Genomic DNA, 21,125 nt, shown 5'->3' with positions numbered 1-21,125 from the left:
CCTCCTTTAGTGTCAGTTTCCTCCTGTTGACACCGGAATATTGTGAATGGGCAGGAAGAGCAAACGCCACCTACTATTATTTGCCTTTAACTAGCCCTCCTCCCCAGCCTGGTTGCGTGTGTGCCTCGCCCTCCTCAGAGTCCCGTCTGCTGCTGATACCTGCTGGGGAATGGAGTAGAGGAAAAGGTGTCAGTCCAAAGGGCATCTGGGCTTTAACTTCAGAGAAAAGAGAGGTGGAGTGAAAAGGAGACTAGGAGAGGTATTGCAGGGAGTTGCCGGCGGGGCAGGGCATGTGGGCGGAAGAGGGTAGAGGTGCAGGTACAGTGTGGGGCTGCTCGGAACAGCTGCTCGCCCCCAGGACCACCAGCCTGCTCCCCAGGAGGCCCTAGCGCATTTGCTGCGCACTCACTGAGCCAGACAAAGAACCCTCCCTCTGCACTTTTCCCTTCCCAGCCCGGCTCCCCCCAGCCATTCCCAGCCCAGTTCCTCCTCCGCCCTCCCATTCCCCAAAGTCCTGTGCCCGGCTCTATCCCCTGAGCTCAGCTCCCCAGCCTCCAGGTATCACCCCCGCCCGCTCTGTTCCCAGCCTTGCCTGCCGCCCCACCCCCGGCCCTGCCTGGCCCAGCTTCCCCAGCTCATTCACATGCAAACTTTCGCTCCTGGCCCCATGAGGCCCCACCCAAGCCAGAGCCCTCAGCGAGCCAGCTGAGAAGTGAGAGGGTGGAGGGGAGGGGCCAGGGGGTCAGGGAGAAGCCTGCTGGCCCAGCGTGGGGGAGCAGCCAGAGAGGCGAGGAGTCCGCACCACAGCCAGTGAGGGTGGTGCCCCAAATTTTCAGGTGCCCTATCCAGCCGCGTATGCTGCATATGCCTAAGGATGGCCCTGGGCCCCATACTCTGTTTCCCTCCCTTGCAACCTCTTTCTCTTTCTGCTCTCCATTCTCGGGTCTCTTACCTTTTTTCTATTGCCTCAGTTTCACCCTCTCATACTATCTCTTCATTCTCCAGTGGGTGCAGGAGATCGTAAGATACCGTTGCCATTAGCCACATACTTCTGGAATTGAGATCCTGGAGGGCACAGGCATCTCAGGCTCAAATGAGCTTCAGTCACCTCCTCTGATGGAGTGTTCACCTGATCTGATGCAGAACAGACTCTGGGACACATCAAATCCCAGAGTACCAACTTGTGTGTGTATTGGAGAGATGGGCAGAAGCAGAGGGGCTGGGTCCTGTGTGCTCTGAGAAGAAGGGGATGGAAACTTCTGTTTTAACTGATATTGCCAAGAGATTTTAACACCTCCTGCAGTATGGTGCCCAAAGACGGCTTTAGGCACAGACTGACTAGACAGTCTCTGTGGGCATACATACAGCTACATTAAAAGAACATTAAGGTTAAAAAGTCAAGCTATTATATTCAGCATATACCATAACTAATATTGCTGGTGAAATTCAGACCCCTTGCATGCATGGGTTATGATACAGTCTTGCCCAGCAACAGCAGGAAGTTTGTAGTTTGCAGAGCACAGAGTGGAACCCTACTCTCCTGGGTCCCAGTCCAGTACATTAAAGACAAGAGAATATCCTTTCTGTTCTTGCAACCCTCTGCTTCATTTACTGCCCATCCTGTGCACTGAATTAGGGAGGTGTCTTGTAGAACAAATAGTATGTGACCAGTCCGAATGCATACGCACAAAGCAGGGGCGGCTCCAGGCCCCAGCATGCCAAGCACGTGCTTGGGGCGGCATGCTGCGGGGGGCGCTCTGCCGGTTGCCAGGAGGACGGCCGGCAGGCAGCCTTCGGCGGCATGCCTGCAGAGGGTCCGCTGGTCCCGCGGCTTCGGTGGAGCCGCGGGACCAGCGGACCCTCCACAGGCACGCCTGAGGGAGGTCCACCGGAGCCGCGGGACCGGCGACCGGCAGAGCGCCCCCCGCGGCATGCTGCCGTGCTTGGGGCGGCGACATGTCTAGAGCTGCCCCTGGCACAAAGGAACTGAATTAAGATTCCACAGGCAGTTAAAAACAGTACCATCATTAGATAAATATCTCCTTGGCTGATCATAACAGGCCAAAGCCTGCTCCGAGTGAAATGAAAGACCAGAGTCCCATTGGGCCTGTGCTGAGACCAGTACATTGTTGCTAGCTACTAGTGGAAGCGGTACTAGGGTGACCAGACAGCAAATGTGAAAAATCAGGACAGTGGGTGGGGGTAATAGGAGCCTATGTAAGACAAAGACCCAAAATTGGGACATCTGGTCACTCTAAGTGGTACCCTTAAATGACTTAGCCTTTTCATGCCTAACATATACACCACAATTTACACCTATTGTTCAAGTAGAGATATTAGCCCCCAAGTCCCAGGGGCAGTTTTGTAAAAGGAAACTTGCTTTGCCTTTGCAGTACTTGTTCTTATTGTTATTTGTTAATCACGGTCAGTGTACTGAGCACTGAACAAAATACACAGAAAGAATTGGTCTCTACCCCACAGATCCCCCCAGCCAAACGGTACAGACAATAAATACGACCAGGGGAAGGTTAATAGATAATAGGCACTTCTATGCAACGTGGGTCTATGGGTAAAAATGGGGCCATCAGTTACCAGGCTCTAAAATAAACAAGACTCGGATTTTACAAACACATTCTAGAGAAACTTTAGCCAGAGCCCTGCCGCTGGGGTGGGGAGTGACTAAATGAAGTCAGTCCTTTCCAGCACACATGTTTCTAGGAGGCTCTTACTCCTTCACTATTGCCAAGCAGTGGGATATGCTGCTGCTTCTCCGCACTTTCGTGTTTGGTATAATTGAGCCCTTCGGCCTGTGCTGAACTTACCTTATTAATGTAGGGTTGTTCCTACTTGTATTACAATAGCACCTAGAGGCCCCAACCGAGATCAGAGCCCATTACGTTAGGCATTGCTCATAAGTACACAAAGGCACAGTCCCTGTCCCAAATCTCAACTTAAGACAAGATGGGAGAGAGGAAGTAGCCTCGTTTTACTGTTGGGGGACTGAGACACAGAAAGATTAAAGCGAGACTCTGTGCTGTGCCTCTTTGGGCGCTACCCAAAGAGGCCTTTGGTTTAACTTAGACAGCCCTAAGGCCCATGACAGCTGTCTTCTGCAGTGCCTGGGGAATCCTCCCCCAGTCAGATATGGGGCAGTTACGGCCTCTATGTTGCTCCAGCCCTTTTGTATATAGGGGCCAGAGCAAGGTGAGCCTCTCACCCTAGGAGTTGCCCAAGGTTTCACAGAATTTTGTGGTAGAGAAAGGAACTGAATCCAGATCTCCCGAGTCTTAGTCCAGTGCCTTAACCACAAGGCCATTTTCTTCAGGGTAAACTTCTGCTCTATTAGACTGTGGACTATCCTTCCAAGGGCAGACCCCCCTGTCCAGCAACCTTGTCCAACTTTACCCACAGAACACTTGAGTAAATCTATGTGCACTTCCTCCACTGCTGTGTTTTTCATATTAAACTCAAATTATGGTTTTAAAGCATTTTAAAAAAAGACATTCATATAGAATCTGGAGGAAAGCTCCCATCTGGTAATGAGCTAAAGGTAGGCCTTGTTTTAAACCAAAACTCTACTTGACTTCATTGGTTTGTTTGTTTCTGTTCTGCATGTAGTTCATGGAACCTTCCTTCATACCAAGCTTACAGGCAACTTTTTTTCCATGTTCAGCAAACTTCTGACCCATCTTTGAGATCATCTTCATCTCTATCTCTGTGGGTTACCTCCTACTGAGTAAACAATCATACAGATTATAATGACAAAGACCTACTTGACTCACCTAGTTTCTTATCTGGGGAGACAGTGCAGGATTGTCACTATAATACATTAAAGAGCAAAATGCCTGTCTAGTTTTAAAATACCATGTGACAGAGTTCAACCACTTCCCTTGAAAAACTAATTATTCCCCAACCTAACAAAACTCAGTGAGGATGTTTTCTGCTATTCAATCTAATGTTTTCTTTGTTTAATTTACTCTCATCTCACCTAATTCTATTCTCTTGTACAATGCAAAACAATTCCATCAACTTCTTTGTGTTTGTACATTAAGGATTGGTGGGTTTGTTTTGAACCCCCTCTTCTACTGTGGATTTGAAAGTTGGACTTGAATGCAAATGTTACTGGCTTTGTATTCCAGGTAGGGGAAATGATGATGAAATGGGCAGAGAGAGGGACAGAGAGAACTAATCCATCAGGAAAAGAAGGGTTAAAAAAAAAATGGAGCTGCGAATGTGGTGAGTACAAAACATCACAAGGCTTGGAAAGAGGAAGAGAGAGACAAGGCAAGAGAGTCTAATAAACAAACAAATGGAGCATATATACCATATGTAGGACACCAGCCTGGTTTTGAGGAGGTTGTTTTATCTCTAACACATAGTGCAGACTTCTCTTTAGCTAGAAGAACATTATGTTTTAACAGTGAGTCAGCCTTGAGAAAAACGTGGGTTTACTTTGCAAGAGGAAAAAGGTTTTGTGAACTCTAATTTTGCAAAACCCCAAATAGGAAGGTTCACAAAGTCTTACACTTCACAAACCATGTATCCATCCTAAGCTCCCATACATCGGGATGACAATCAAACCCCACTGAGTGCTTGATATATACCATATGGGCATAGTCCTGTGCTGGAGCTGCACTGCCCTGGGGGACCTGCTGGAGATGCACTTCAGGAAGGCAAAATGTGTCTGGGAGCTCCCCCATTCACAGGGGGAACACACCCACTGCAACACCCTTAGCAGGGTACTGCATGTGCTCCCGAATGGTTCGGAGGAAAGGAGTGGGGAATATAGACTCATAGACTCTAAGGTCAGACGGGACCATTATGATCATCTAGTCTGACCTCCTGCACAACGCAGGCCACAGAATCTCACCCACCCACTCCTGTAACAAACCCCTGACCTATGTCTGAATTACTGAAGTCCTCAGATTGTGGTTTGGCCCTGTTGTCTGCCCCTGCAGGTGCCTAGTGGGTGTTAGCAGGGACCAGGGCCTCTTCCTGGTCCTGGTACGAAGTGCAAAGGAGGGAAAGCCCCTTGCACCTTCCTTCACTTTCACAGCCATAATCGAGAGCCTGTTTTGTCTCTCTCATACACTGGTTTTACATTGGTGTAATTGCATTTACTTCTGGGGAGATACTTCTGTTTCATACAAGCATAAGTGAGAGAAGATTCAGGCTCTTAGGGACAAATTCTGCCTTTAGTCACACCGATTTAAATCCAGAGTAGCTCAGATTTACACCAGGTCACATCTGGTCCTTACTTTTCAGTCTTCCAGCCCCTTAATCAATTCAAACACCAAGCGCGTTCCCTGGACATCACCAATTGTCCTAGCATAGCTGTAGCCAGACACCAGTGAGGCTGAGAGCAGTAAATAGTTATTTTGTTAGGTTGTGAAATGTCCAGTGATTCCACAAGGGAGCGAACACCCTGGGAGGAAGGATGGTCATGCGGTTATAGCTTTGGACTGGCAGTTAGAAGATCAAGATCCCTTTCTTGGCTCTGCTGCAGTCTTCCTGCATGAAGTTAACCTCTCTGTGGCTCAGGTTTCCCATCAGTAAAACAGATAATAACATAGAACAATATTCCCCCACTTCCCAGGATGCTTGTGAGGTCATATTAATTAATGTTTGCTAAACCCTTTGAGACCCACAGATCTACTGAAGAACAAAATATTATTATTACATGTTACTTAGGGTGAACCAAGGGGCATGGCTAGGAATAACAAGATAAAAACCAAACAAAGGAAAATTTAGGATGAATTTCAGGAAAGAAACCCTAATTGTGAAATCTATTATTAGGCAGCAGAATAAACTTCTGAGGAAGAGATGAAAACTCAGTCACTTAGGACATTTAAAAATAAACTGAGCAAAAGAATATTCTGTAGCTAACAGACCTGTACTAGTCCTTTTGAATGGACACTAGCTGGTCTCTAATGCTTTACAGGCCAAATTCTGCTCTGTTTATACTGGTGTGTATTTGGAACAATACCACTGAAGTAAGTGGAATTACTCCAGATTTACACTAGTATAAGTGAGAGACGATTTGTGTCAAGGTCTTTTCCATCTGTTAAGTTCCATGGTTTATGATTCACATGCAAAAAAAACAAGGGTGGTTGAAAAAAAAAGTTGTTTTCAGTTGTGTGGTGATGAAATACAGTAACTGAAAATGCTGTGGGTTTTGAGGTTGGATTTTGTGATTAAAATATTGTTAGGTTAGGGACAGGATTGGTTGGCACGCTCTATATGGTATTATGCTTTCACCTCTGGAGAGATGAGTTCAAACCTGGTTTAAGATCACAAAACCAGTAAATAGAATGATTAACAGTTTCTAGAGGGTGCTGAAGATCATGACTGATGTCCATGCATTAGCAGTATAGGATGGGGACCCAGGACTGAAATAAGAGGGGGCAGAAAGAGTGAAAACAGAGCTGCATTGACAGAAATATGGAGGGGGCCAAAGGTCAGAATAACAGGAGATGCTGTAGATCAGTATTAAAGTGTTCTGGCAGAGCTGTGTGGGTTCAAGACTGGAGTAGCAGGTTGTACTGCAGGCATGGACTGAGGTGCCTTTGCAGAACTGTGCAGGGTCAGTGCATCTTTGCAGCTCCTAAAAATGGTAAGTTTATGGTCAGTTATGTGCCAAACACTCCTTGTTATTTCAGGCATTCAGCACCGTCTTTAAAATTCTCTCTCATTTCTCAAAAATATTTTGCAGTTATATTGAAATTCAGAGTCACATGTTACAGACAATAGCCCAGCTGCAGGAGCAATGCTGGCAGCCATCTTGGACTCACATATTGAAAATGATTCCCCTCCTCCCCTTTCCCCACTTTCATTTTCAGACGCAGCTTTTCCTAAAAGGAGGTACGCTCCTCAAACTGCCCACAGGCACAGACCCAGCCAAGATAGTGGTAATCTGCTTCAATGCACTAGTAGGTAACTGCTAAATGCAAACCAGTGCACTAGACACGAGATTCACATCTGCGTAGAGGGCCAGCCCAAGGCCTATGCAATAGTTAGGGCCCATTTAAGCACCAAAGATAAGGCTTAAGTAAGACATGAGTGATGCATAGTCCTTTTGCTGCTCCTTTGCCCTGGGATGAATGTCACCCAAAATGCAGTTACTGTGGTTACTGTTAACAAAAAGCAGCAGATGTGCTCATGAGTTAATAGCTATTTTAATAGTCTGTTGATCTAGTCAGCTGGAAACCAAATTTAGCTTTTCCTTTCTGTATTCTTGGGTACCTCCAGCTGCTTCTGGAAGGTTTTAAAAATAATTTTATATCCTTATTTTTTCTACAATTTCCCATAATTTAACTGATGCATAAATGCAGCAGAAGTGTGATGTAACTTTACCTTAGATACTGTCGAAGGTCTTTTTGCATCAAAGCTATTCTCTCCTGAAGGTTAGCTCATGTGGTGAGTTAGCTAATCGATAGTAATAGTTAATAAATACCATGCTTTGAGGTTCTATTACACCTTTCAAGTAAGGATCTCCATGTGCTTTGCAGAGGGGGAGCATCACTTCCCCCTTTTTACAGAGTGGGAATGGAGGTCAGTGGCACAATGTGGAACAGAGCCCATGGCTAGTTCTTTACGCTAGCCACTACACCACACTGCTATTCATGTGCTCTTGTCTCAGCTTATGATGAACCAGTCAGTAGTTCTAACAAGCTAGATATATATGTATGTATTCATTTCTTTATTTCTATTTTGACTAACTAAAAAAAAATGGCTACCCAAGGCTCTAGGTGCCTTTAACAATACAATTAAATCTCAGCAGCATTTCAATTCAACAGGACCCCAGCTAGCCAGACACCAGAAACTCCTTTCCACCCCTTCACTGCTCGGGAAGCACGCCCACAGCCCTCCCCAAAAACTCTCTCAGATATTTGTCTTCTGCAGCTAGCCCAGAAAGTCACCAACTGTGGGCCATTTTGGCCCAAAAGGGGGTGTGGGAAATGAGTTCCAGAGTCCTGCAACCTCTCCAGATGGTTTTAAAGTGTAACCCCATGTAGAACACATTGCAGCAGTCTGATCTGGAGGTTACAGAAGCACGGCTAATACCCTGTGGGAGGGCAATTCTGCAAAACTTTTACATCCCATGATCATCTCAGCCAATTAGATGGCAGGCTGTAATTCACTATACTGTATAAACAATAATTTAATCTGTATAAACAATAATTTAATCTGGAGAAAAAAGTTTGTTTTCTCAGCACTCCCCATGGGATAATATTGTACAACTCTGTGGAGGTTTACAATCCTCCTGGGAAGTACCCAGCATTGGCCACTTTTGGAGGCAAGAGACCCCAAACGATATGGGCAGTTTGTCTTTTCTGGTATATCAGTACCAATGTATGGTAAAGAAGCGCAAAATTCCTCTTGAATTAGCTCCAGTTTAGCCTTGGTCTACACTAGCAGTTTATGTTGGTATAATCCACACCCCTGAGTGACACAGTGATACTGACATAACTCCCTATGACGGGAGGGCTTCTCCTGTTGACTGCCTCTCAGGGAGATGGAGTACCTACACTGACAGGAGAAGCCCTCCTGTTGGCGTAGGCAGCAGCGTCTTCACTGAAGCATGACATCAGTGCAGCTGCGCCCCTGCAGCCTTTTAAGTGTAGACAAGCCCTTAGACTAGACAAAAAGAAACAGTGTGTTGAACGCTGAGCCAGCAAAGCTTCCTCACCTGCCCAAAGCTGTAGTGTGTTAGTCAGCACCACAACCCCCTCCCCCACCTCCAGCACCGCCAGCCTCCGTTCCAGCACAGAAACAAAGTAAACCAACAGGGGAAGTGTGGTTAATAACACCCAGGACATGCAGTTCTCGACAGCCTCCGTGGCTTTGTGATGCAGAGCTGTAAGGGAAGGAGGGTGAGATTAACCTGTGGGAACAGGGCGTGCTGCAGCAGGCAAGTGTTTGTACTTTGCTGCCAGGCCCCACCTGGCACTGACGTACCAAGTGTCTTCTCTGGCAAACAGAACACACTTTGGATGAGTCTCCCTCCTGCCAACTGGCTGAAGGGCACCAAGAGGCAGCACTGAGCTCCACCCACCCCCTTTATTCCTCTCACCTCCTCTCCTGTTATCCCCAGGGCCTTCTAGCTGTGGTGTAGCACGGTGAGGTTGCTGCTTGCAAAACAGCCTTGGAGAGTTTGGGTTTGAGGGAATGCTCCTGGGGTGGGAGAGAGCTTCGACTTTATCATGCAAAAGAATTTCTCTGGCCCCTCCTGTGGCACTATACTAGCAGCATACACAATACTGGGATTCAGGGGAGGGGCATGGACAGTTACTGTGATATCAACAGTCTCTCACCTTACAGATGGGCTCAGTTATATAACCACATTGACTTCTCCTCATGTACCCAGCGCTAAACTGATCACCAATAGGCATATTCCATTAGTGAAAACTGTCAGTGGCTTCTCCCTTGTTTTAAGAGCACTGAGCAGTGACCGTCCATTAAGATCAGGTGGGAGTATCCACAGTCTACTGCCCATAATTTGTCTGCTTCCTGTGCTTACCTGGAGGGAGTCATCAGGCATGTGGGAGACCTCAGTCCTTCCTATTGTATCTTCTATTGTTTGTTAAATTTAACTGCATCAGTGCATACAAACCTACCAGGTACATGAGGCAAAAACTCCCCTCTGGTGTTGCATCATATGCAGTAAGTGCCAGCGATAAATTGGCACTTCAGAGGATACCACCAGATTCTGCCACAGAGACTATGACAGAATGCAGCACTGAACATTTAACAATCAGGCAAGAGATCTAGAGGTGTGCAATAAATTGAGCCATATCAATCTAAGCCACTGCAACTCACATTTTACCAAAACTCTCACTAGCAAATGTCCTAGCAGGAACCTAAAGGGAAAGCAGCACCCAAAGGCATAATTTCTGGGGAGATATATATTGTGGTGCCCTCACCAGTGAGACTGGCAATGATACCCACAGGGAGAGAGGAGGTAGGGAGGCAAGCCACTTGCTTGGTCGGAATCCTGCCGACATGTAAAGCTGATTCTGTCCAGAGGCAGGGCCGGCTCCAGACCCCAGCGCGCCAAGCGCGCGCTTGGGGCGGCATTTTGCCGGTACGGCGGCAGCCGGCTCCGGCGGACCTTCCGCAGTCATGCCTGCGGGAGGTCCACCGGAGCCATGGCTTCGGGGGACCTTCCGCAGGCATGACTGCGGAGGGTTCGCTGGTCCCGCGGCTCGGGTGGACCTCCCGCAGACGTGCCTGCGGAAGCTCCACCGGAGCCGCGGGACCAGCGGAACCTCCGCAGGCACGTCTGCCAGAGGTCCCCCGGAGCCGCGGGACCAGCACCGCCAGAGCGCGCCCCGCAGTGCGCTGCCCTGCTTGGGGCGGCGGGATTCTTAGAGCCGCCCCTGTCCAGAGGGCCTTATCTAGAGCTTGGCTACACTGGCACTTTACAGCGGTGCAACTTTCCCGCTCAGGGTGTGTGAAAAAAGACCCCGCTGAGTGCTGCAAGTTTCAGCACTGTAAAGGGCCAGTGTAGACAGTGAGCGATTCCCCTCAGGGAGGAGGGTTTTTTTAGAGCTCTCGCCCAGCGCTATGCCACAAGTACACAAGCCACGGCAGCGCTTTAACGTTGCCAGTGAAGACATGCCCTAAGAATGTGTTTACTTTCTCATCCATATGGTGCTAACAAAAGGGAATGAGATGGGTTGTTCCTCTGAGGTGAAGGGATGGGGTTGGGGAAAGAATTCTTTTTTACGGGACCTTTTACCAGTGCGGTAGTGTAGGTGACAGAGAAATACCTTTTTACAAACATTTAATTTAATTCAGGGTTTTGTCTTTTTTTTTTTAATTGCAGGAATTGCCTCAGGGGAATCTGAAACTAAGGCCTTCCTTCTTAGGTAGGTTACTAGTTATGTCTAGCAGCCTGGACTTTTGTAAAGGGATCACTCAGTTCAACAAAAAAACATTTCACACTCTGGACTGCAGGCTGGAAACTTGCTGCTTTGTTCAGCTGCATCATAACAGAGTGTTGCAGAAAAACATCCCGATTAAATATGAAGTAAGGGAGGGGTGGAGCATGGCTCCATCCCATAATGCTCTTGGTAATCCAATTAACCCTATCATGACCACCTTACTATATTAACTCTTTGCTGTTTTTAACAATTAACAGTGTTCTTTCACTGTATCACCATTTCATACATTTAGTGCTGGGGAAGGATACTGGGTTGACATCCCTGAGGACCAATGTCCTTTGTCTACAGAATATGTACAGCATGTGAAGCAGCAATGCAAGCTTCCCTCCTCCATCCTTACCGACTGGACCTGAGAGCCTCCTCAGTGGTGAAAGAGGAACTGAATCTTCATGACCCATTCATTCCTTGGCTTCTCTGCTGAGACAGTCAGCATGAGGTCAATGATTGTCAAGGGGAGTGTTGTGATGTGGACACTAAGAGTATGTCTACATGTAAAACACTGCAGCGGCACCGCTGTAGCACTTCAGTTTAGACACTACCTATACTAATGGGATGCTTCTCCCATCGGCGCAGGTAATCCACCTCCCAGAGAGGCAGTAGCTAGGTCCACAGAAGAATTTTTCCATCAACCTGACACTGGCTACACTGGAGGTTAGGCTGGCTTAACTACACTGCTCAGGGGTGTGGATTTTTCACACCTGAACGATGTAATTAAGCCAACTTAATTTTCATGTAGACCAGGCCCTAGACATCACCACCACTTTACAAGGGTCACTGAACAGCCTCCATATACCTGGGCAGGATTGGAGCCTGGCTCCAGAGGTGTAAAGCTCTCTAATATCTTACCAATCGCTTGAGTCATCCAGTCTCCCAATGTCTCATTATTTAAAATTGTTATTTTTTAGTAATGAGGAACAGCAACAGTAAGCGCCAAACCAACTAATGTATCATCGCTTAGATACCAACATGGGAAGTGTTGCCCAAAATTGGGCCAGCTAGTAAGCTTAGGGAGGACTAATGACCCACAAGAGTTTGGCAGAAAGCAGCATGTTTATTATACTGATAGCTATGCTCAAAAGAAGGGGGGGTGTCACACTCGCAGACTCACGCTCCCAGGACAGGCACGGCACTGGAGATGTCAGGATCCTTCAAGGTAAGTGTCCCACAGCCCAGTGATGGATGGTGTGATGAAGGTAAGTCTGCCCAAGGCACGATGAAATGCAACGCGGTGAACCACTAGCCAGGCAGTCTGGGCGAAGGGCCTTCACGGGAGGTACAAGCTTGTGAGTGCCGTCTTGAGCACATGGCCCCTTCCCCTTTTAAGGACCTGCTCCTCATGGCCTGCGACTAGAGATGACTTTGCTGCGTTTGGTTCCTCACACTCCACCTCAGCCAGTGTCCATGCATTGGGTGTGTGAGTGCTACCTAATTAGAGTTCCAGACACCTTGTCTACCTGGGAGCTCTTCTGATCTTCCAGGTGTTTAAGCAGCCCATTCATCTCACAAGCACTCCAGGAGGGAGGGGTGGGAGAAAGCCACTTCACAGGTATTCAAAGGGGGTTGGGGGCGGGTGTAACAGACTTTTTGAGCATACAGGTTATACATAGCATACAGATCACTGCTGCTCCTACAACAGGAAGCACTCTAGTACTAGTGCAAGTAGGCAAAGGAATACCAAGGTCTCTTAAGAAGTGAAGTATTTTGGAGAGCATTCTTAGGTGAGGACTTTTGAAATTAGTCACATTGTTTACTAAAGCTTCCGTTAAGCCTCCCCTCCCCACAGCACAGTGGCTTCTCACTGCTGCTTACACCTAGGTCAGGTTCCACACAGAATAAGAAACACATCCGTCTCGGTGCAAGGCAGCAGTGAATTTGCAGTACACCTCAACGGAACTTTGAAGCGCTAAGTGTAGTCAAAGCGCCAGCGCTGGGAGAGAGCTCTCCCAGCGCTGTCCGTACTCCACCTCCCTGTGGGGAATAATGTACAGCACTGGGAGCCACGCTCCCAGCGCTGGGGCTTTGACCACACTGGCGCTTTGCAGCGCCGCAATTTGCAGTGCTGGAGAGGGTGTGTTTTCACACCCTGCTGCAGCGCTGCAAATTTGCAAGTGTAGCCATGGCCTAAGATCCTTAGTCTCTGGCTCATCAGTTGTCCCTGTAGGTTCTAGCTTTGCTTAGTCCTCTTGGAGGCTGGTGACATTTGCAAGTTGGTAGAGAAAAACCTCATACACATTGGAATGGGTTACATCAAAGCTATGGATGTGGCAGTCAAAACCAGTGCTGAATTTTAGTTCATTCATTCTCTGAAAAAGTGGTCAAGCAATTTTCATCTGCAGAGGCTGTAAAATCATTCTAAGCACATACTGTAAAAAAAAAAAAAAACCCGACAAACCCATTACATATATGCTGGCCTGGTTTTAAATAGCCTCCTCGCTTATTCTGCCTGTCCAATCAAACTGTCTACACTTCTGTTGGAGACAGGCAGAGCTGGGGGAGTGGATGAGAAGCTATGTGTATAGTCAGGGCTCACCAGTCATTACTGCACTGGGGGAGTGGATGCCTCCCTCAAGGAGTGCAGAGTTAGTAGATTACGCCTCTGGCCTTTCAGATGATGGCCTGAATTCCAAGATGAAGTGCAATGATTAAAATTGATTTAAATGCAGATTTTTGTGCTGAATGTCCCAAGGGACCAGATTAGGTTGGGGATGGGGAGTGAAGAGCATTCAATTTAGCAATCAGTTTTAATCCACCTTTCAAAAATTATTTTTCCATCTGGGGGAATCCTCTTTGCTCTTCCTGGCTCACTGAAGAGATCCCAGAATGCAATATCTCACTTCCCAAAAGTCTCATTGCAGCCCATGATATTTGTGAACTGCCACAGAATGATGCATTCTGGGTATCTCTTTGGTGAACAGAAAGAACCAAGGAGATTTTGCAGAGGGGGAAAATATTTGTAAAAGGTCAAGTAAAATGCATTTCTGTGCTTAATTAGCCTCTCTCTATAGCCTGATTAATGAGTATGTTCAGCACAGAAATCAGACTGTATCTCCATATTAATGTTTGCCGTGCACTTTCAAATTCTACTTAAGGATTTTTTAATCAATTATTTTTTTAACAGTATTATTAGTTTTATGGCAGCCTTCAGAAGCTTAAGCAGATAGAGCACAAGTAAAAATGAATTTGATTTAATGTGGTCTCTTTTTGTCTCAGCCACAAAACTGCAACACAACATAACATGGCTGGCAGTTTCTTTCCAGAGGCCTATCCAGGACTAGAATAATTGGGGTGTTGCATGTCTAGACTGAAGTGCATCAGAACAAAGCTATTTTGGGGAGCCTATGATAAGAAGGGCAGGTCATAGAACTATCTGGAGAACCTCGTACAGCAAAGGCCTGCACTCTTTATTGGTGTATCCAGTTTCTCATTTCCCTGAGCCCTAAAATTCACCCCAGATTAAATTAGACAAAACCAGCCAGAGCCAGCTGCTAGGTTTGTCCACAGGAACCAATACTGCAGTCAAACACACTGATTGACAAGGACTTCTGTGCCTTGCAGTTAGATATCACCCTTAACTAACTCACTCCCCTACCGTCCCAACCATCCATACCTAACCGTGGGAAGTTGGGATTCGGATCCAGAGCTGAATTTGGCAACTAGCATCTGTCTTTGAACCTAAACCCCGGAACCCAAACCCTGTGAACTTGGGGGAATTTTGGATCTGAGCATTTTGTCAAATCTCAAGCAGAACTTTTTCTCCCTTCCTTCAGCCAAGTGAAACAAGAGTTTTTCCTTATGCAGCTATAAAGAAATCAGACCTTTTTTAATTGGCAAGGACTCAAGCCACCTCCACCTACTCTGTGATCATTTGCCGAATGGCAGAAAACATAGGAAACAAAAAAAGCCACTGTGGCTAATTCTTATTATTTCTCCTCCTCTAGCAAATTGCCTGGAAGTTCAGTACAGCCAGTTCAACCCAGTCAGGCATGGCTGCTGGCATAGGAAGATACTTCAGGCACTACCTTAAACTAGTGAGTTTATGGATGATGTCCGTTTGGGCGCTTGATGGCTGCTGTTCTTATCAGCTAGGGCTGATAAGATGTGTGTTATGACAAGGCATGCTGAGGGGTTTAACCATATTATCATGTATGACGTGGCCACGGACATATTGAGTTTCCTGGTACAGGACCTTTGCTGAGGCTAGCTATATTTCCCAGGTATTGCAGTGACATTCTCTGACACATTTGGCACGTATGGAAGACTGCTGACTAGTTTAAAGGCCAGACATGATCACAAGTGTTTCAAAATCCAGCCCTTCTACCAAAATATGTTTGGGGGTCTTTTTCTGTCTCTTTTCCTACGCTCACTTGCTGTCTCTCTTTCCTCTTCTTCTCTAATATTCTACCCAATGGATGAAACCAGGGACTGGTACAACTGTCTAGCGCTAGCTATAGTGTTGCAAGGTCCCCCCGACAGCTCTGCTGATGTACCACAATAAAAATCCACAGCACCTTCTGCTATTTAAATTCTGGGGCACCCATGCTAATTGGCTTGCACATGTCTGTACAGCCCAGCACTTCTGAGCCCAAAGGCACTCAGAGCTGATATGGAGCATCCCCTGGTTTTCAAGCACTAAGACACCCCCTGCCACATTACATCACTCTTGAAGTACCATTTTCTAGTCAAAACTGGGCATACATACAGCGCTGCCACAGCTTTTCAGGCCCAGCCTGCAGCACCAATTGCTATTCAAGTGCCCATAGCTCTGCTCCTCAGTCTTGGCTTGCAACTCATTACAGTACTCCTGTTTTGGACTATAGTGACTACTATGTTTTGTTTCTTCAGCAGAGATGAATGATAACAGTAACTCAAGGACCAATTCTGCACAGCTGAATTAAATAGGAGTTGCAACATTGATTTTACTGGGAGCTGGATTGGGTTCTAGTGGCCCAATTCTCACCTCCCTGTAAGCACCTGAAGAAGCTGAGGAAGGAACCATTTGTGGGTCCCCAATCATGAGGCTGGCTCTATGCCAGCCCCATCCCCTGAGCAGTTTAGAGCAATCTTGGGGTTGCTGTACGCTTTGGCAGCTGGCTGTGGCCTCAACAGGCCAGTGCCCTACTTAGGGAATCACTGGAGTACAGTTGCACTCCAGCCAATCCCTTCCTCCTCACCATAGCCCCTACACTGGGGGCTGGGGGAAGGCAGCATAGAAGAGGGCTACGCTAGCTCAATGCCACTCAGGGATTCTCCCCTGCCAGGAACTGCACTGTGCTTTCTGGCCTCTTCATGCCACTGGAGTGGAGAATCTGGCCCTCTGTGTTCAAGATGTAGTGATCCATCTGACAGTGAAAAAGTAAAGAACTGCTAATAAAAGTACAACTTTAAAGGGACACTTAAGCTCAAAATCTTTCTTTTAAAATGCTCTTACCTCCTTTACTAATAAACAACACCTTTGATAGGTAAGACATAATGTTTCTATTTAAATCAGTGGTCGCCCCTTACCCTTGTCCTCATCCCCCTACCCCTGGGAGCTGTGATCAGGAGCCAGGGCTGGAGTGGGGCCATGGCGCCGGGGTTGGGGGTGGATAGGGGGCTGAGGCTGGGGCCAGAGCCATGGCTGGGTCAGGAACCAGGGGCCAAGCCTGGGGGTGGGTCTGGGCCCGGGACTGGGAGTGGAGCCATGGTTAGGCCACAGTCGGGGCCAGCAGCCATGGCTGTGGCTGGGTTTGGAGCCACAGCCAAGCTGGGAGCCAGGGACCAAGTCTGGGGCCACAGCTGGGGGTGGGGCTGGGTCCAGGAGTGGAGCTGTGGCCGGGGCTGAGGCTGGGGCCAGAGCAGAGCTGGGGATGGAGTGGGGCAGGGTGACACTCCCTCCCTGCCCCCCCAAACGTTCCTCCGGGCTCCCTTAGTAGGGCACGCCCCACAGTTTGGGAACCACTTAGATTGTGAGTGTTTTGAGGCAGGGAAGGTCATTTTGTTTTCTGTGTTTGTACAGCACCTAGCACAATGGGGTCCCGAGCCATGACTAGGGCTCCTAGGTGCTACAGTAATACATACAAATAAATATAATAATTTTAGACCCCAATTTACTTTTTGCCATTCATAGTGTTTGTTTACATTTTGATGCCTCCCCCGGCTTCTCTGTGCCGAATGGAGTTCAGACACAGGAGAGAATCGGGTCCAGAAACCCTTAGCCATTCATAACAAAGTCTGATCTAATCAGTGACCACAAATACTAGAATTCCTAACTCCTACATATTCAGTGACTGTGCCCACTCTGGCCTTTTCACTTGCTGGCCACAGGGGGGAAAAAAAAAGATTTTGTACTATCGCCCATTCTTCATTAAGGCTCCATGTGACAACAGTTAAACAGCTATCGGTAACTACAGTGCTAATGTGTTTATATGTGCAAATCTGCTAGGCCCAGCTAGGGAATTATTCCACTTACACGAAAAGAGCAAAGGTTAATGTGGTGACAAAACTTCACACTTACAGTTAGTGTCTTACATGCCTGTCAGTACAAGCTGTACAAGTGCAATGTCCTCTCCAAATGCAGATTTCGCCAAAGACTATATGCTTCTTAGAGACCTTGTGAGAAAATTGAAGAAGGGAAGTGGGATAGGCAATACAGTGGCTTTTCCAAACAAGATGACCTCAACCTTAGTCTTTGAACTTAGAACAGGTAATTGATTAAAAAATAACACATCTTACAATGCCTGATCCTGCAAACTCACGTGGATCCTGCAAACTCCTAGGTATAGAAGGAACGTAGAAGGCAAGGGCAGAGGCTGCCATCAGTCAGGTGCAGAATTAAGACTGTATGGGGGCCTAAACTGTGTATTTCCATGCATCCATGTTTGACATTCTTTTAAATTCAATCCTGACTCTGAGTTTCCTGGATTTCTAATGTTTGGAGTTTATTAAAGCTGTTTGTTTGTTTCTTTGCTGATGAGTGATGACTACAACATTCTTGTAATTTTTTTTTTTTTAGCCTTAAGTTATTGATACATGATCACTACCTTAGCTCCAACTTAACAATGCGATTTGTCTGTGACTATTACAGCATCACTGGTGTGTCTGATGGTTTCTATTGACATGTCAAAATTAATTTTATTGTCCTACGGCATTTCCAGCTTACAGCTGAGAATTGCAGCATTTGGCCCTAAGAAATTAAAAGTTGCATGTACAGTTTTCTTGGAAAATTTTGTTGATCTGTGTGCTTTTATGGGGGAGAGTTGGCTCGGGTGGCCATGATCTGGGGTTGATGGGCAGAGTGAATTGGGCCAGTTAAGAAGAAGAAGAAGAAGGAATGATAGGGTGAGTTAACTGAAATAGCCATGATTAGTATTGAGGCCCAGATAAAAATGAAGGACAGGGTCCAAACTCCACTATCGCATGTGCATCTGAGCTAGGTGATCAGCAGCCATGTTATGAGATAGAAGAGCTTGATGTGCATCCTCTACTACCTCTACTACCCAAAGGCTGCGTGTTCCTGTCACAAGAAATGCACACATACCTCGAATGCTAGCAGAGGTGGTTACCTACAGGCACACTAGGCAAGGACCTCGGGCTTACTCTCTAGACAAGATTTGGGTCCAAAAATATAAATCCATGTGGTGTCTGAGGAGGAACCAGAGGGATACAGGAGAAATCTTTTGATGTAGCACACCGCTCAGTCTCTTCACCCAGGAAGCTGTTATTTTGAGGAGTGAGGGCAGGAAAAAGAGGCTACTCAGATGCTGGACACCACTTTATAGTCATACAGTTTATGGCAGCAATTCTGGCAAAGGACCCATGTGTGATGCCAATAGGGACATTTGTCCCTAGCAGCTTTAACCATGGTGATGGTGAGCAAAGACACAGTTATCTAAATGTCACACCCAGCCCAACTAGCATTGTCCAAGCTGCTGAAATTCCAGAAAAGCCCTTCAACTGGATGGGCAGGAAGAGCAACACCCCCAAACCGGCTTTTGCTCTGCAGTGGGGCTGGGAATGGTGGAGATGGATGAATGGGCAGAAGCAATGCTGGAGAGACTTGTCCCAGCAGCAGGGCTACAAATAGCTGCTACAGATGGATGAACAGGAGAACAGAGCTGAAGGGCCTGCGGTGAGCTGAGACTGGCCAGCATGGGTGGATGGACAGGAAAGGCCTTTGCTCTACAGTAAGAATGAGAACAGCTAATGGAGATGGATTAACAGGAGCAGAGATGATAATAGACTTTGCCCTTTCTTGGGCTGAGAATACCTGCTAGGTACACTGGAGGATAGGAGAGAAGCAGGGAAAATAAAAACACTATTAGGAAAAGAGAGTGAGTGTCTGATTATTGTTTGCCACATACTGTGGAAGTTTAGGGCAGTAGCCCAGGAACACATTACCTCAACATATTCTCCCAGCTTTAACTCAGGGTCTGTTCTCTGTTTGTGAAATCCTAAGCAGACGTGGCCAGACTTCGGCGCATCCAGAGATGGATCCATCGTGCCTTGCTCTGTGGTTGACAATGGTGATTTAAATTAGCTTCAGAAAATGGACACTATTTGTTCCTCCCACTTCTCCTAAGCAGTCTCTATAATAAGATAACTAAACTGAATCGGCTCCATTCTGCCTCCTGCAGAACTTGCTGATCGGGGCGGGGGAAGGGGGCTTTCTCTCTTCAGCAGACATCTGCAACTTCCTGTCAGCTGAACTACCACAGAGCAAGCACGACACACACTTTGTGCTTGGGCCCATATGCTGCCTGCACTCATTTCTGTCCCTCACTTTCCAACCATGTTCTCACCTTAACCCCTTCTGGGGTGCTGGGTTAAAGTTGTACCACACCAAGTGGTTTCAATTGCTAATCATTTTGCATGTGAGAATACAGCCAAAGTCTGCATTAGAAAGGCGACTGAAAGAGCAGATAAGGGTGACCCAATAAACAGTCTGTGGTCCCATGAATTTTCAAGCACGTTTTGAAAAAGGTCTCTTATAAACAACTATAACAGAAAATAAATAACCACAGGTTAAGGGGCAAAGTTTTTCATGCGTTAAGAGCCAGTTAAGTAATAGTAAACAGAGTTAATGGCTACTCCTCAGAGTCAAGAGCTGTCAGTGGATGTCCCAGGGACTGGTATAAAGATCAATATTATTTTACATATGGAGGAAGAGGCAGACAGTGGGTGCAAGTTGCTGGTAATATTGAAATGTGGTTCCACTCTGTCAGGAATCAGGGCCTGCAGCAGAGCTAATCTCCAGGCAGCTTCATTAGTACAGCTGGCCAGCAGCAGGCTGCCTGATTAGCCATACCACCTAACTGGCTGGAGGGGCCAGCACACCAGCTCTTAAGTCAGCAGCAGCAGGACCTTGCTGGCTGCTCAGTGCTCATGTTCACCCCGAGCTACCTTGTTCCTGCTACTCGTGCCCCGTCCCGAGCCTTGCCTCTGTCCTGCCCCTGCCTTGAACCCTCCCTGCCTGATACCCTGCTCGCTCCAGTTCCTGCCCTCCAGCTTGACCAATGACTCCAGCTTCTGACTATTGACTCTAGCTCTTACCGTCGGTTCTGATGCCTGCTCTGGCCCACGATGCTAGACCAACATTATCCCAGTTGGCTGACACGCTCTCTGAATACTGGCTATGTAAACATGTTACCTTTTATCCACATCACACATCTGCTCCTTACGGGTAGTCAGAGCCATAGCTGCTATTTTTAGTAGCAACAAAATAAGATTTTACTTTTTTACTCTGGCTAGCTCAGGAGTCTCACTTTGCCTCTGTCTCATCAATAGAAATTTTAGCTGGGTCCTGACTGCAGAATTTTTATTATTAGTGAGGCAGGATTCATAAAAAATCCATCTTGACTTTCAGATTCCAGGTTGACTTTGCTGGACTGATGGTTAGAAAAAGTCATTTTACTTGTAAACTACACAGAGCTGATCTGTAGCGATTGAGAGACAAACCTAAACTCTCAAGATGCCCTGTTGACAGTGTCACTTTTCAGAGCACATTTTAAGTTAGGGTGGTAGATGATGGAGGCTTGTGAGGCATTCTGCAAAGATTTAAACACTTTGGAAAATTGGGCAGCAAAATAGCCAAATGCATTTAACTTGAAGAAATGTAAGATAATGAACATTGGTAAGAATGCCAGTGGCCTCTGAAATGGAGGTTACTTACCAGTAACTGAAGGTTCTTCGAGATGTGTGGTC

At 46.9% G+C, this 21,125-nt stretch overlaps 1 protein-coding gene and 1 long non-coding RNA gene across 2 annotated transcripts in view; one reads left to right on the top strand and one right to left on the bottom strand.

The window, feature by feature from the left end:
• Positions 1-21,125, top strand: part of RAD51B (RAD51 paralog B) — a 723,435-nt gene that overhangs the window by 685,147 nt on the left and 17,163 nt on the right. The window lies entirely within an intron of this gene.
• Positions 16,026-19,425, bottom strand: LOC120403070. The gene is made up of 3 exons (XR_005597458.1): positions 19,323-19,425; positions 17,440-17,534; positions 16,026-16,285 (listed from the first exon to the last, which is right to left on the bottom strand). It is a non-coding gene; the product is annotated as an uncharacterized LOC120403070 (long non-coding RNA).

Source organism: Mauremys reevesii, linkage group 4 (assembly GCF_016161935.1).
Source record: "Mauremys reevesii isolate NIE-2019 linkage group 4, ASM1616193v1, whole genome shotgun sequence".
Classification (NCBI taxonomy): Eukaryota; Metazoa; Chordata; order Testudines; family Geoemydidae; genus Mauremys; species Mauremys reevesii.
This window is presented reverse-complemented; position numbering and strand designations above follow the sequence as displayed.